Source organism: Phyllostomus hastatus, unplaced genomic scaffold (genome assembly GCF_019186645.2).
Source record: "Phyllostomus hastatus isolate PE091 unplaced genomic scaffold, TTU_PhHast_1.1 phas_contig_86, whole genome shotgun sequence".
In the NCBI taxonomy this organism is placed as follows: Eukaryota; Metazoa; Chordata; class Mammalia; order Chiroptera; family Phyllostomidae; genus Phyllostomus; species Phyllostomus hastatus.
Genome location: NW_025333977.1, coordinates 14,421,655 through 14,434,349, shown reverse-complemented (window position 1 = coordinate 14,434,349; position 12,695 = coordinate 14,421,655). Strand labels below are relative to the sequence as shown.

The following is a 12,695-nucleotide window of genomic DNA, read 5'->3' as shown; positions in this document are numbered from 1 at the left end:
CTATAAACATTTCTTGGTGTGGACTTTTTAATGATCATCTCTGGCTGGTCAACATGAATGAGAAACTTTGTTCATGAAGGTTGATGATTTAAAATATTTATTAGTTGCCCAGAGAATCTAACGCTCTTCCATTCCTTCCTAGACAAATATGATATTGAAATGTGTGGTGATGATGCAAACAGATATTTCTCAACAATAGAACTTTTTCATATCATGTACTTCGAAGTAGTGATGATGTGCGAATGTGAAGGGAAGGCAGGTGGCATTGGAGCAGTCATCTTGGAAGTAGCTTGAATGTGACTAAAGGAATCCATCAGGCACAGATAAGTGGCAGCGTCTGCTGTGTGTCAGGACCAAGATTCTGAGTCGCCACCTGGTGCAGTGCCTGCGCTGAGCCCCTAAGCGAGCGCACTGTGGGCCATGATCTGGCGCTCTGGGCACCTGGAACCCACACTCCTGCGGCAGCTCCACAGACCCACGACCACCAGGCAGAAATGTGCTCGGTAGCAGGTGCTGGAGGAGCATCCTGGCTGGAGGGTGCCTCATTGGCGGGAGTTAATGCATTGCCACCCAACAGCAGGGTGAGCCAGTGGAGGCCAGTGTTGCTCGCAGCTAGTAGTGAGCACACATAGTCAGAGCTATTCTGCTTAGGGTGCTTCCTCGAGCCTCCAAGGAGCTTCGTGATTTTAGGTGCCCAGCCACGAGGACTTCCTTGGCTGCTGGGGCAGTCAGTGGCTGCCAGAGCACAAGCCGCCTCCTTCCCTGCACACCAGTGGGCCGCTCGCAGCACATCAGCTGAGGAGCTCCGGCCTAGAAAGCCCAAGGGAGAAAGTATTGACATTAATATAATAGGGAAAAGGATGACTTCATATATGAAAGATGCACATGCCTATAAAGATAAATATCTGGACAATTACTGGATTTTCTATATACTAACTATAAACATAATGGAAAAACATATTTCATTCCCAATAGTAACAAAAGAGATGAAATACCTAGGAGTAACTTAGCAAGAAATGTGAAAGATTTATATAAATAAATGACAAGATTTTACTACAAGATGTAAAAGAAGGCTTCAATAAATGAACCATTCTATGCTCTTGGATGGGAGAACTGAATATTATAAAGATGTCAACTCCTACCAAATTAATTTAATGTTGTAATATAACTCCAATCAAAGTCCCAACAGGGTTGTTTTTGAAATGCGACAATATCACTCTTCAGTGCATCTAGAGGACAACAGGCCATGATAACTAATACATTTTGAGGAAAAAATGGGGAGTGGAGGAGGATTAGCAGAGAGGAATTAGCTTTCCCAGAAAGTAAAAGACAACAGAAAAGAGCAATAATGTTATCAATTTGTTTCTATTACTAGTACAGATTAGTGAGACAGAGAGACAGGCCAGAAATAGCCCATTGAATACATATGATGATGATAAAGAAGGCACCACAAACTGGATGGAAGTGGAGGACAGTGGGGGCTGGAGCAGGGGATGGAGAGACACTGTTCTCCGAGTGTGTGTCTCTGTGCAGGATCCACAGCTAGACTCACGCTTCTCCCGTCTCTCCCAAGCCCTGGCTTTCTCCCTCGTCTCTCTGCTCTGGTGTCCCTCACCAGGGAGCTCCTGTTCCCGCCCTTCCAGGGTTTGCTGAGAGCCTAGCCGGGCTTGGGTTGGGGTGGCTGCGGCAGCTTAATTCAGGGGTGACTATTTTGGCTGTTTATCTAAAAACACATGTTCTAATGTAATTCTGAGCTGTACTCAGAAACAAAGACACCCTCGGCCCACATCGTGTTTTTATCTTTTAATGGGTTTCCAATTCATGAAGAGGAAAGGCTGCTATTTGTTGGTACAGCTAAAATTCCAAAACTCAAACAAGCATTTGGCTCACTGGGGGGAAAATTTTATATTATAACACAGGCCAATATATGAAGACTGATTTTTTTAAATGTCACACTATTAAAGACAAAAACTAGAAGACAATATCGAATTTCTCTTTCAGGGAAGAACTCCCAGAGTTAAAAACAAATGCTAAGATCCCAAAGGCAAAGATACATTACTCTAATAAGATTTTAAAAACAGTGCATATATATTAAAAAAGCAACAGTGAATGAAAAGGCAAGTATCAAAATGGAAAATTATTTCCAGTATATATCACACATAATTTTACACTAAATTTATCAAGTACACAGACAAAATGGTCAAGGACACGGACCCCTCAGCAAGTGAATGGGGAAAAACCATTAATAGGCAATTCACAAAAAGAAAAGTACAAATAGCTAATGAATAAGTGAAAAAATGTCATATACATGAATGATCAAAGAGATGCAGTTAAAATAAAACATCACTGTTTGTCTATCCAGTTTGGGAAAAAAACGATAAAACAAGAATACCTAGTCCTAGCGAACATATAATGAAATGGCCACTGTGACTGGTAAGAATGAAGTCAGTATAATTTCTCTGAAAAGAGATTTGGCAAAATTTATTGAGTCTTAAAACGCTTATACTTTTTGACTCCAGTAAATCTAGGAATCTACCATAAGGAATTTACAGAAATGCAAAATAAAGATTTATGCCCCCAGGTTCTTATGATAACAAAATAAGTGGGAAAATGTATGTACGTCCAACATCAGTAAAGATTGAGTACATTTTTTTACTCATGTAATGGAATATTATGCCGTCATTAAAATTAAACAAGAAAGAACTTTTAAAAATCATTGAAGAACATTAAAAAACCTTAAACCCCTCTCTGTTAAAGTGGTTTAAGGCAGCTTGTGGGCATATTTGAAATTCAGCAAGATCGACTGCGCTAGAAATAGTTGAGGGAAAGGAGCCAGGAAGGGTAGGGACAAAGTAAGAGCTGGAAAGAACCTTTTACGAAAATGAAAAACTGTTGCTCGAGCCTGAACACTGGCTGTGAGTAAGCCACAAATCTGACTCCACGCAAATCCAGAAGGAAAGGTGTTTTACAGCAGCCCAGCATGGGATCGGCTAGGGAGGTAGCATGAGACATATACAAAGACTGGGTTAGGTGTGATGAAAGGCACGTACCCGGTTTGGCAATGTGATTTTGTGGAGGATCCACTTGGCAGACATCTGTGATTTTCTCCAGCAACTCTCAGCAGCCTGAAAATAGAAGCCACCGACCACATCGGAGGCTGAGAAAATGAGCGTTGGGTAAACTCAAATTTGGAAATTGACACAATGACGGTGAGACATGTGCAGGGTGGTAGAAGCTCCCATGTGCTTCTTTGAGCAATCGTCTATTCACTCACCGGGACGTTATTGAACATTACTGAGATCTCTAAATTTGGGCATGGTTGGGGGCAGGCACACAATAAATAATACCCACAGTCGATTTGTGTAATTAGGTACAAAAAGAACAATCAAGCAGGGTGCAGGAATGGAGAGTGTAGACTGTGTGTGTGAGATGCTGGTCAGTGAAGACTTAAAGGGAGTGAGTCACGAAGGTATCTTGGGGAGGAAGGTGAGGGGATGAGGGCATCTGAGTCACTAGGACCCAGAATGGGCAGCGAGAAAAGAAAGGTGAAGCAAGGACTTGAGTCTTAGGTGGAGAAACTAGAGAGCGTCTAGATACAGCTCACGAAAGAGAGATACCTCTTTTCCCTTTAGACACTCTTTGGTCTGGTTGGGAAGTTATCGGAAAGCCAAATGGCCTGACGGTAGAAGTTATACACTAAGGATAGCTGAGTGGAAAGACAGAATCTGGGTCTTTGGTGATTTCACATCGAGTGAACCAGTCCCGGAATCTACTGCAATCTGCTCGGTGCTCAGGGACCACAGTGATGACACGGAGCATCTGTGGTTTGCACATTCAAGTACTTTGCACAACGACTCCTATAAGTTGGCACATCTTCTGAGATTTTCTACAAAGCTCAAAAAGCAAAGACAAAGTCAATGTTAAGGATGAGATGCATCATTACTAAGCACTGACCATTTGCCACGTCCTTCAGCAAGGAAGTATAGCCCTGAAGATGGATAGCCCTTACAAACTATGAATTTTACTGCCCATGGTCTTAAATCTTTGTACATACAGAATTATTGAAAGAAAAAAGACTTCACTTAAAATAGCCCCTGATATTTGTATAGAAGTTTATGCTTTTAAAGAATAATTTCACACATGACTACTTACTACTCTAAAGAAACACATTATTATGTGCTAACCACTTTGGAAATGCTAAACTAAAGAAATGAGTCTGTCTCACCCAGTTATCACAGAGTTCCGTCATGGTCCTGTGTTCACCAATCACTCATGCAGATTGCTAGTAAGAAAAATGAGCGAGCAGGAGGGGCTCTGTGAGGAAGGGAGGCGGTGATCAGACCCCACTCAGGCGTGGAGCCTGGGAGCCATGTAAACCAAGTGCACGGGGGAGCACAGGCACCAAAGAGAGAGCCGCAGAGTCTGAAATTTCCTGATATGGCCACCGTCGACCTGCCACACTCCGAAGATATGTTTCATGTGCTTGCCAAGAAAGCGGTGCAAAATGGCTTGCGAACAATGTCCCAGCATGCTCCTGACAAACCCCGAAATGGAATTGGAAAGCATTAAATGGGATTGGATTGTCAATAAATGATACGCGAAAACATCAACAGAAAAAGCTTTTTATGTCCGTCTCAATTATTTAATCTCTGCCAGTTCAGATGTGCATCTCCCCTGCCCTGGTATTAACAACCGCTGGCATCTGAAGAGAAGCGAGCTGTTTCCACGTCCTTTGGAAATGGAAATAGAGGTGTCAGGGGAGCTCAGAGAGTAGCAATGGGAAGTGCTATTGTTCATAGTAATGGCCGCTAATTAAAAATGCACAATAATACCACCAGGGCCATGAATTGTGCAGCAGGTCTTCTGGATGAGGAAGGTGTTTGTCAGATTGGGCCTTTTACGCTGGTGGTGCCAACAGCCCAGCTGCGGAGGCTGTCTCTGCAGATGTGTTTGGTGGCTCGATGTTTCCCCAAATCTCTCTTGTATGGCAGTTTTAGGAATATGGCAATTCTGTACTGGAAGGGACATTAGAAACCATGGAGTCCAGTGCTGTTGTTCTACAGAAGAGGAAATAAAGCCCATAGAGCGGAGGCAGCTTGCTAAGTTCCAAGTGATGGCTAGGCCACAGTCTAGAGCAGAACTCAGGCCCATGGAGTTCCCGCCACAGTTCTTTCCTCTGCTCTGCAAGGCCCTCCCTTGTAAGATACCTTGTTGTCTGTGGAGTCATTGATAACAGGCATCCTCACACGGTGCAGAGGAGCACAGGGTTTAGTTGAGGGGACACGCCCACCCTGTGAAAGACAGGTCATCTTTCTCTCGGGTGCCACACTGCTGGGGGCAGACGTGCACAGCCACGCTCAGTTATTTCTGGAGGGCGGGATTGGGGTGATTTTAATTTTCTTTTTGTGTCTTTAAAAAAATGTAATAGTATTTCCATAGTTTCTTCTCTAGAGGGTCTGTATTGTTTTTGTGCTTTAAAAATAAGGCACAATTTTTCTAAAGGATTTTAGGGTCTGGACAGGACCCTGGGAATGGGTTGTCAGATCAGAGCAAAGAGCATTGTGACCAGGGGCGAGGGAGGCATCAGTGCTGCAAGGCTGGGGTGACAGCTGATTTGGCCACATAGAAGCTGAAGTCACTCACGATGATGGCATGAGACGCTGAGGCAGAGAGAAAGCTGGGAGTCCAGTGGGCCACTTTCTGCGATGCCCCGCGGGCGGTTTTCCCGACCCACATCTCAGCTCACCAACTCTTCAGCTGTGTCTACACTCATCCATGGAAGTTTTGTTATTGCCGGCTTTTCCATCAGAGGGTTCTATTTGGTTGTTTTCCAAATTTGTTATGTTGCTTTTAATGGTTTTCTGTTCCCTGTGGATATTTTTTAAGCTTCCATTTATAACTTTAAATATCATAAACATAATTATTTTCTTCTCTTTATCTGAAAACTTCAATATCTGAAGTTGTACATGTGAATTTTTATTTATTTTATTGCTTATTGCTCTGGAGTTGTTAGCTGTGATTGTGTGCATGCCATTATGTTTGAGAAAGAAATTTATAATAGTAATTCAAGGCCTGTGAGGACTCTTTAGGGGGAATTTTTTTTTTCTTCTGCTTGGGTTCTTGGGCAACTGATAGTTTAGGACAAGCTTTCCACATTTAAGGGTTGAGGTTCCCAGGGTGAACCTCACTCTGAGGCTCACCTGGCCTGCTCTGGAGCATGTCTATGTGGCTCCTGTTCACCCTCTGCCTGCTGCCGGTCCTGGGGTTGGTAAGTGTTCCCTTCACCCCACAAGGCCATTAAAACCAAAGTTTAAATGTTTCAGAACAGACGGACACATGCTTTCAGCAGCTTTCCTGATTATTTAACTCACTGGGTTATTTTATCTACAGTTGTATCATTCCCTGCTGCCTTCTTAGCTCCTGGTGCTTTTGAGAAGACTTAAAGGTGAATTCAGCTCTTTTTCAGTTGTTTCCAGCAGGATGCTGTTCCAAGTAATCCATGACATTACCAGAAACAGGGGAGCTGGAAATTTCTTTACATGGAGGAAGAATTCCAGAGAAAATGGTAAAAAGTTTTCTTAGAAAAAAATATAGCGGAGGGAGACAGAAAAAAAGCGCTAAGGAATAAATTAAGAATGTGTGAGATACCAGAAGTCCAGAGAGGCTTGACTTTCATTCTAAGATTTAGAGGTAAAAGGAATTATGGGATTAACTGGCCTCTGTTTTCCAGAGAGTACAGACAAAGGCCCCAGTGACATCAGTCCGGGAACTGGTCAGCCTTGGATACCAGGACGGCAGGTACCAGCTTTGCAAGAAATCCCATTGTTCTGGTGATGCTGGAGATTTTTCTTCTTGGAAGGCTGGGAAGGGAAATCTTTAGTTCTGAGAACACTCCCCTCTTTAAAAAATTGGTGGTGGTTCTTAGGGGCTTGGAAGCCTCAGTGTCATTGTTGTTCAGGGTGCTGTCTGCAGGAGGAGGCATGAGCATTGCACATTTTAAAAGACCAAGGATTCATTTTATAATATAAAAATATACTTTGTTATAAAATTAGAATAAAGCAAAATAGACTGTATCATAGATTGGAGGGAACTCTTCACCATACAGTCATTCAGGGTCCCAAGCTGAAAGTGGTTCTGTGATTTTCTTTTTTTCCCCTCAACACATACTTTTAAAATTATTTAAAATTTTTTATTGTTGTTCAGTTACAGCTGTCCCAATCCCCCCCTTGCCCTACTCTGTCCAGCGCACCCCCTCCTCCTATAGTCAATTCCCACCCAGTTGTCCATGTCCAGGGGTCCTTTATACATGTTCCTTGACTAGACCCTTCCCCTTCTTTCCCCCATTATTCCCCTCCCCCCTCTCTGGTTACTGCCAATTTGTTCCTTTTTCCACATCTCTGGTTCTATTTTGCTCGTTTGTTTTGTTTGTTAGGTTCCACTTACACGTTAGAGAAGTCTGTAGTCGTAGCTATGTTTTAAGCCCGTCATCTGTGGCCATTTCATCTCAGCATTTCACACGGAGTGAAATCTCAGACTGCAGCGCATAGAATGCTGAAGCCCAGGGCAGAAGGCAATTCCAGTCGTAACTTTTCCTGAAGGAAAACAGGCCATGCTTCTTCAGGTTGTAGTTTCAGGTGTGTCCACAAATGTACAGGGAAAAAGTCCTTCAGAAAACACACTAAATACTGACGGGGGATTTTTAATTCTTTGTTGAGATTTTCTTTGTTTTTTAAAATTTATACAATATACATATGTTATTTATATAATCAGAAGGTACGAGGTCATTTTGGAACAGAAACCAGGTGCTGTCTATACCACAGCTGAGCCAGAAAAAATCCACAAACCCATTGTAACATGAGAAACAATTACACCGTAATTTACATAGTAAGCACTGGGGAGAAGGGAGAAGGTCTCTTTGGTTCTCTGGCATGGGAAGTGAGGTTGAAGGCCAGTGGCTCACAGAGAAGCGTGGCTGTTGTCTACAGGGGACTCTGTTAGTCTGGGAGCAGCCACCCATTCTTTTGAAGTTATCCGTGGGTTGTTTATGGAATCCAGGAAGAGCTTTGATGGTTTCCCTAACTCCCTCTGGAAGATTTTCTGGACAAAAACCCTGACCTTGTCTCAATCAGTAAGGCAGAGAGAGAGAGGAGAGGAGAGGTTAACGTGCTTCTCAACTCAGTCTTGCTTTATAGCTGCACTTGACAGAAACATCCGTTCTTCAGGTAAAGGTTAAATATTTTAACTGCTCATGGGTCTAACTCTACCACTGCTTTTGGTTCAGCTTCTGTAAATTAAAATTTCAAAATCTCATTGGGAAAGTTAGAGGGTCCCACTTTGGTTTCCTCCAGCAATTCCATGAACAACAGTCATGACAGGAGCTTTGCTGTGGGAAGACTTTTCTAGAATTTTGCTTTGACTTGACTCACTCCAGTGACTCTGAAAAAGTCACCTCTCCTGGTGTCTCCAGACATCTGCTCCAAGAGCTCCGTCTAGTTCTCTCCACCGCATTTCATTACTTCCACTCTTACAGGTCTTACCAAATGTACAGTCCATTGTGTGGTCAGTTCCTGGTGGCCACAATGGACTCGAGGGCAGAGACACTCTCTTTGATTTCTGTTTACTTAGCCTAGAAAGAAGGAGCTAGTGTACAAAGAGAAGACCTGCTTTGGATTCTGCTGTGACATTAGCCGGAGAAAATATTCTGTTTTTGCGTTTTCATTTTGTTTCAACCACAAACCATACACTGCTCAGCATCACTGCATCATTGTAAAGTTCCTTGTTGGGTGAATATGAATCAACATAAATCAACAAAACTAATTAAGAAAAAAAGAAAATAATTAACATTGCTCTTTAAAATCATTTTCAGAATCATCATATAGTTGGTTCTTCTACTTCCAAGGGGTCACCCAGGTGACTGTACATTTATTCAAGGACTTGCAGCTCCTCCACCACTTTGGGAGTAACTCTTTCTGCCCTGTGTTTTAATGCACATGAGATAAATCAGTCTCTACGCCACAGTCCTTTGTTGGTTGAATGTCTGTGGACTTAGAACAAAAGAAGTTTGCTCAGTTTGGTCATCCATGTAATTCACCAGACTTGAGTTCTTTGCATTGGGTTTTGGTTGCATCTAATGTAGCAAATTACAACTTTTGAGAATGGTACAAAGCTCTTTAAAGTCTGACCTCAGCCTGCTGCTCTCCCATGTCTCTTGCTACCTCCCAGCCCGACTCATCTCCTACATCCTGCTACTGATGCCCAATGTTCCAGCTTTGGAAACGTCACTCTTCCCTGTGCACCATGTTCTCTTGTGCCTCTGCCCAATGACTTTCCGTGCATTGTTGGTGTCCTCATTTTTCAAGGTGTAAATCAAGTACCACCAGATCCCAGTTGTTCCTCTCTCTAAGCTCTCATCTCCCTGAAAGTATTTCTGCTGTAGCCTTTGTGCTGTAGGGGAATGACTTTTTTTTTTAAGTAGTCTGGCTTCCCCACTGGAGTATAGGCCCCATTAGGACAGGCTCCAGGGTTGTGCTAATATTCCCAGGGCTTAGCACTGAGCTAGGCACAGGGCAGGGAAGAATGATCACAACACAAAGTCTCCTTTAAAGGATCAGACATGTTTTTAAACATGTGCTACAGACTCAGAAGGCATTAAGAATGTATGTATTACATGCATGTTACTCCAGGCACTGGGCTGGCTGTGGGGACTCATAGGTGAAAAGGACATAGTCCTTACACCCAAAGAGGTAGAGGTTAGAGGAGGAGACTCCGAGAAAGCAGGTAATAATCACAAGCCAGGTGAGAGTGGGGTATGCTGAGGAGAAAGGGGTTGGTGTGACCGTGGCACCTTATGAAGTGGCTTCATTGATTCCTCACATGATTGGGGAACACTGGCCCTGTCATTAAAACAGAAGTCTAATTACACGGGGTTTTGAAAGGGTCACCGAGGTTTATTTTGGCCTCAGATAATGATCTCTCTTTGCCTATTCCCCGTTGCCTGACATTCCACTACAAGCTACCCCTTTAGAGAAGAGCCTTATATGCTCCAAGAGTTCTGTTAAAATGTGCATGCATGTTGTTAAGATGAGCTAACAGTACCTCAGCTCCTCCTGACACCTGACCTCTAGGTCATCCTGACTCCTCCACTCTCCTTCCCTCACACCTCAGTCAAAGTCCTGGGGATCCTTCTTCTTCCCTGAGTCTCTCTCATCTGGTCCTTCTCTGGACTCTCGCTGCCAACGTTTAGTTCAGGAACGGCTTCTGGAACTGTCTCCTCATCTTCCGTCTGTCCTCACTGTGTTTCATTCCATTGTCTGCTTAGTCTGCTGAAAACAGCATTTCCCTGTTCAGAAACCTTCAGAGGTCTGCCCAAACTTTAAATTTAATATTTAGGGATCTTTGTGAGCTGATTCCCGGTGACTTTTCTAATCTGTTATGGCAGTGACTTAGTCAGGAGATAAATCAGGCAGCTGTAAGAAGACCCCAATTATGGTAACATAAACAAGGTGGATGTTTATCTCTTTCTCATGCAAAAATCTAAGTAGAAGGTCCAGGACAGATCAGGTGGCTTGATAGTGACAGGGACTGTGGGTAGGTTGCCTTCAAGATGACCCCCAATAATTCCTGCCTTCTCTCACTCATACCCTTGTGTAGCTCCCTCCCACCTGCATAAAAGCAAATGGGGAAAAGTATTTTTACTTACATTGTATATGTAAGAAACTGATACTCAAAGAAATTAAGTGACATGATTGGTATAATGGGTGAAAGAGACAAAAATCAGGTGTCCTGATACCAAATCCAAGGCTTTGTTCAACTTCTGGTGATGCTGTTCCTTGCAAGGAGAGTAATTTGAATGAATGCAGTGAAACATTTGCATTCATTCAAATGATTGCTCACTGGGTTAAGCAGTGCCCTCACACCCAGAGATAATAATGTACAAATACATATTTATTCTTTGAAATTCTCTTCAGTTACATACATTAATAAATGATAAGTAACATCAAAAGGGATGTGGACCCCCCCTTTCCTCCTCTATCTTATTAATTAATCAACCCACCCTCTTTTCTGTTGGCTCAGAGATAGACAGATTTGCATAATATCCAGGTTGCCATGGCTGATAACATGCTTTGTTAGTTAACTCTTAAAGGCAGTGTCATGTAAAAGCGTGCAAATGACCACATGAATTATGCATAAGGGACTCAACTCAAGTCATGCATGTAAGATGGCCATTAAGAACACAAACTTGATTCTCTTATTCTTTCATAAAAACCCCTACACAGGGCTAGCTAGCCTAGTCTGTAGCCCTCTCATAGAATGAAATGGAATTTGATTTACTTGGTTTGTACACATTTACAAAATGGAGACTACTAACCAAGAAAAGAAAATTCTATAAGCACAGTTGGCATCTGACAAATAATAATAATATATCTTTTCAAATTTTGGCACATGTTGTAGAATGTTATATAATCTTTTGTGCACACAGCGACTGATGAAATCTAACCCTTTCTTTGTCCACCCAGCCAAGAAGGACCTGTATTAGACTGATAAGTGATTTGCTGAAGAGCTCAACAGGTACCAGGAGAGATTCAAATCCCATCTCCTGGTCTCCAAACTTACTGTCTGTGATACCTTAGAGGACAAAACTGACTCTTGAGGGGGATAATGCTCTATGGGAGGGACAAACCTTTGCTAACTCAGGAGAATGGAGATGCAGGGGAGACCCTGGTCTTCACCACCACAGCCGAACTGCCTTCCAACTCCAGCTGCCCAAGACCTAGCCCAGCTTCTTACCAAATTCCCAAGCTATTAAAGATTCAAGGACACCTCAAAGAGGGTGTATAGCTTGGTCATTTTGTTGGTCAACTCTCACATGGCCTGGAAAAGAGCACCCTTATGTGGTTTGATTGAATCTTATTTGGAAGAATTTGTTGGGTTTTAACTGAACTGAAAGTTCGGTTAAAAGTCCACATGTAACTGAAAGAACAGCTTGCTGATGCTGTCCCATTGGGGATCATGGAGAAACCCAGATTTGGGGGGGCTGGCATGCATGCCCACTCCAAGCCATTGCCGTCTCTCACCAGGCTACTGTGGTGGTGCCTGATGCGGCCTCCTTGCCTCCTCGCTCCTTCCATACTGCCTGTTTCCCACACGGCAGCTGACACCACCTATGGCTTCTCATTACCCTTGGAACAAACTCCCAGGCCCTTACTCCTGCCCACGAGGCCTTCCATGGCAGGGCTCTACTGGTCACGGAGTTGGGTCTACAGGTCAACACAACACCCAAAGGACAAATGCTGTGCAAAATTAGTTAGAAAGCTCCTAACTAATTTTGTACCACCCTCCTCCTTGCCCATCACTTTCCAGCCCTCGTTTTCTTGAACACATAAAGCTTGCTCCTACCTTAGGTCCTTCACACTTCTTCCTTTTTCCTGGAACAATCCCACCACCCTGTCTTTGCCTTTCCAGCTCCTTCTTGACATTTTCATTTATTACTAAATGTCACTTCCCCCAGAGATCCTTCCCTGACCGTCCAGTCTGAATTAGTGGTTCTAGCACATGACTTGGTTTTATTTTCATCTTATTACTTCCTGATATTTCCTTATTTAATTTGATCTGTTTTATTGTCTGACTTTCTCCTTCAAACTGTAAGCTCCAAAGGCAGTTGTGAATCAGAACCTTCAGTGTCTAATTCTCCACTG

General features: G+C 43.1%; 1 long non-coding RNA gene across 1 annotated transcript; it reads right to left on the bottom strand.

Moving 5' to 3' along the window:
• Nucleotides 1-554: 554 nt before the first annotated feature.
• Nucleotides 555-12,481, bottom strand: LOC123826760. Its single transcript, XR_006787122.1, has 3 exons — nt 12,397-12,481; nt 3,051-3,157; nt 555-810 (listed from the first exon to the last, which is right to left on the bottom strand). It is a non-coding gene; the product is annotated as an uncharacterized LOC123826760 (long non-coding RNA).
• Nucleotides 12,482-12,695: the final 214 nt, after the last annotated feature.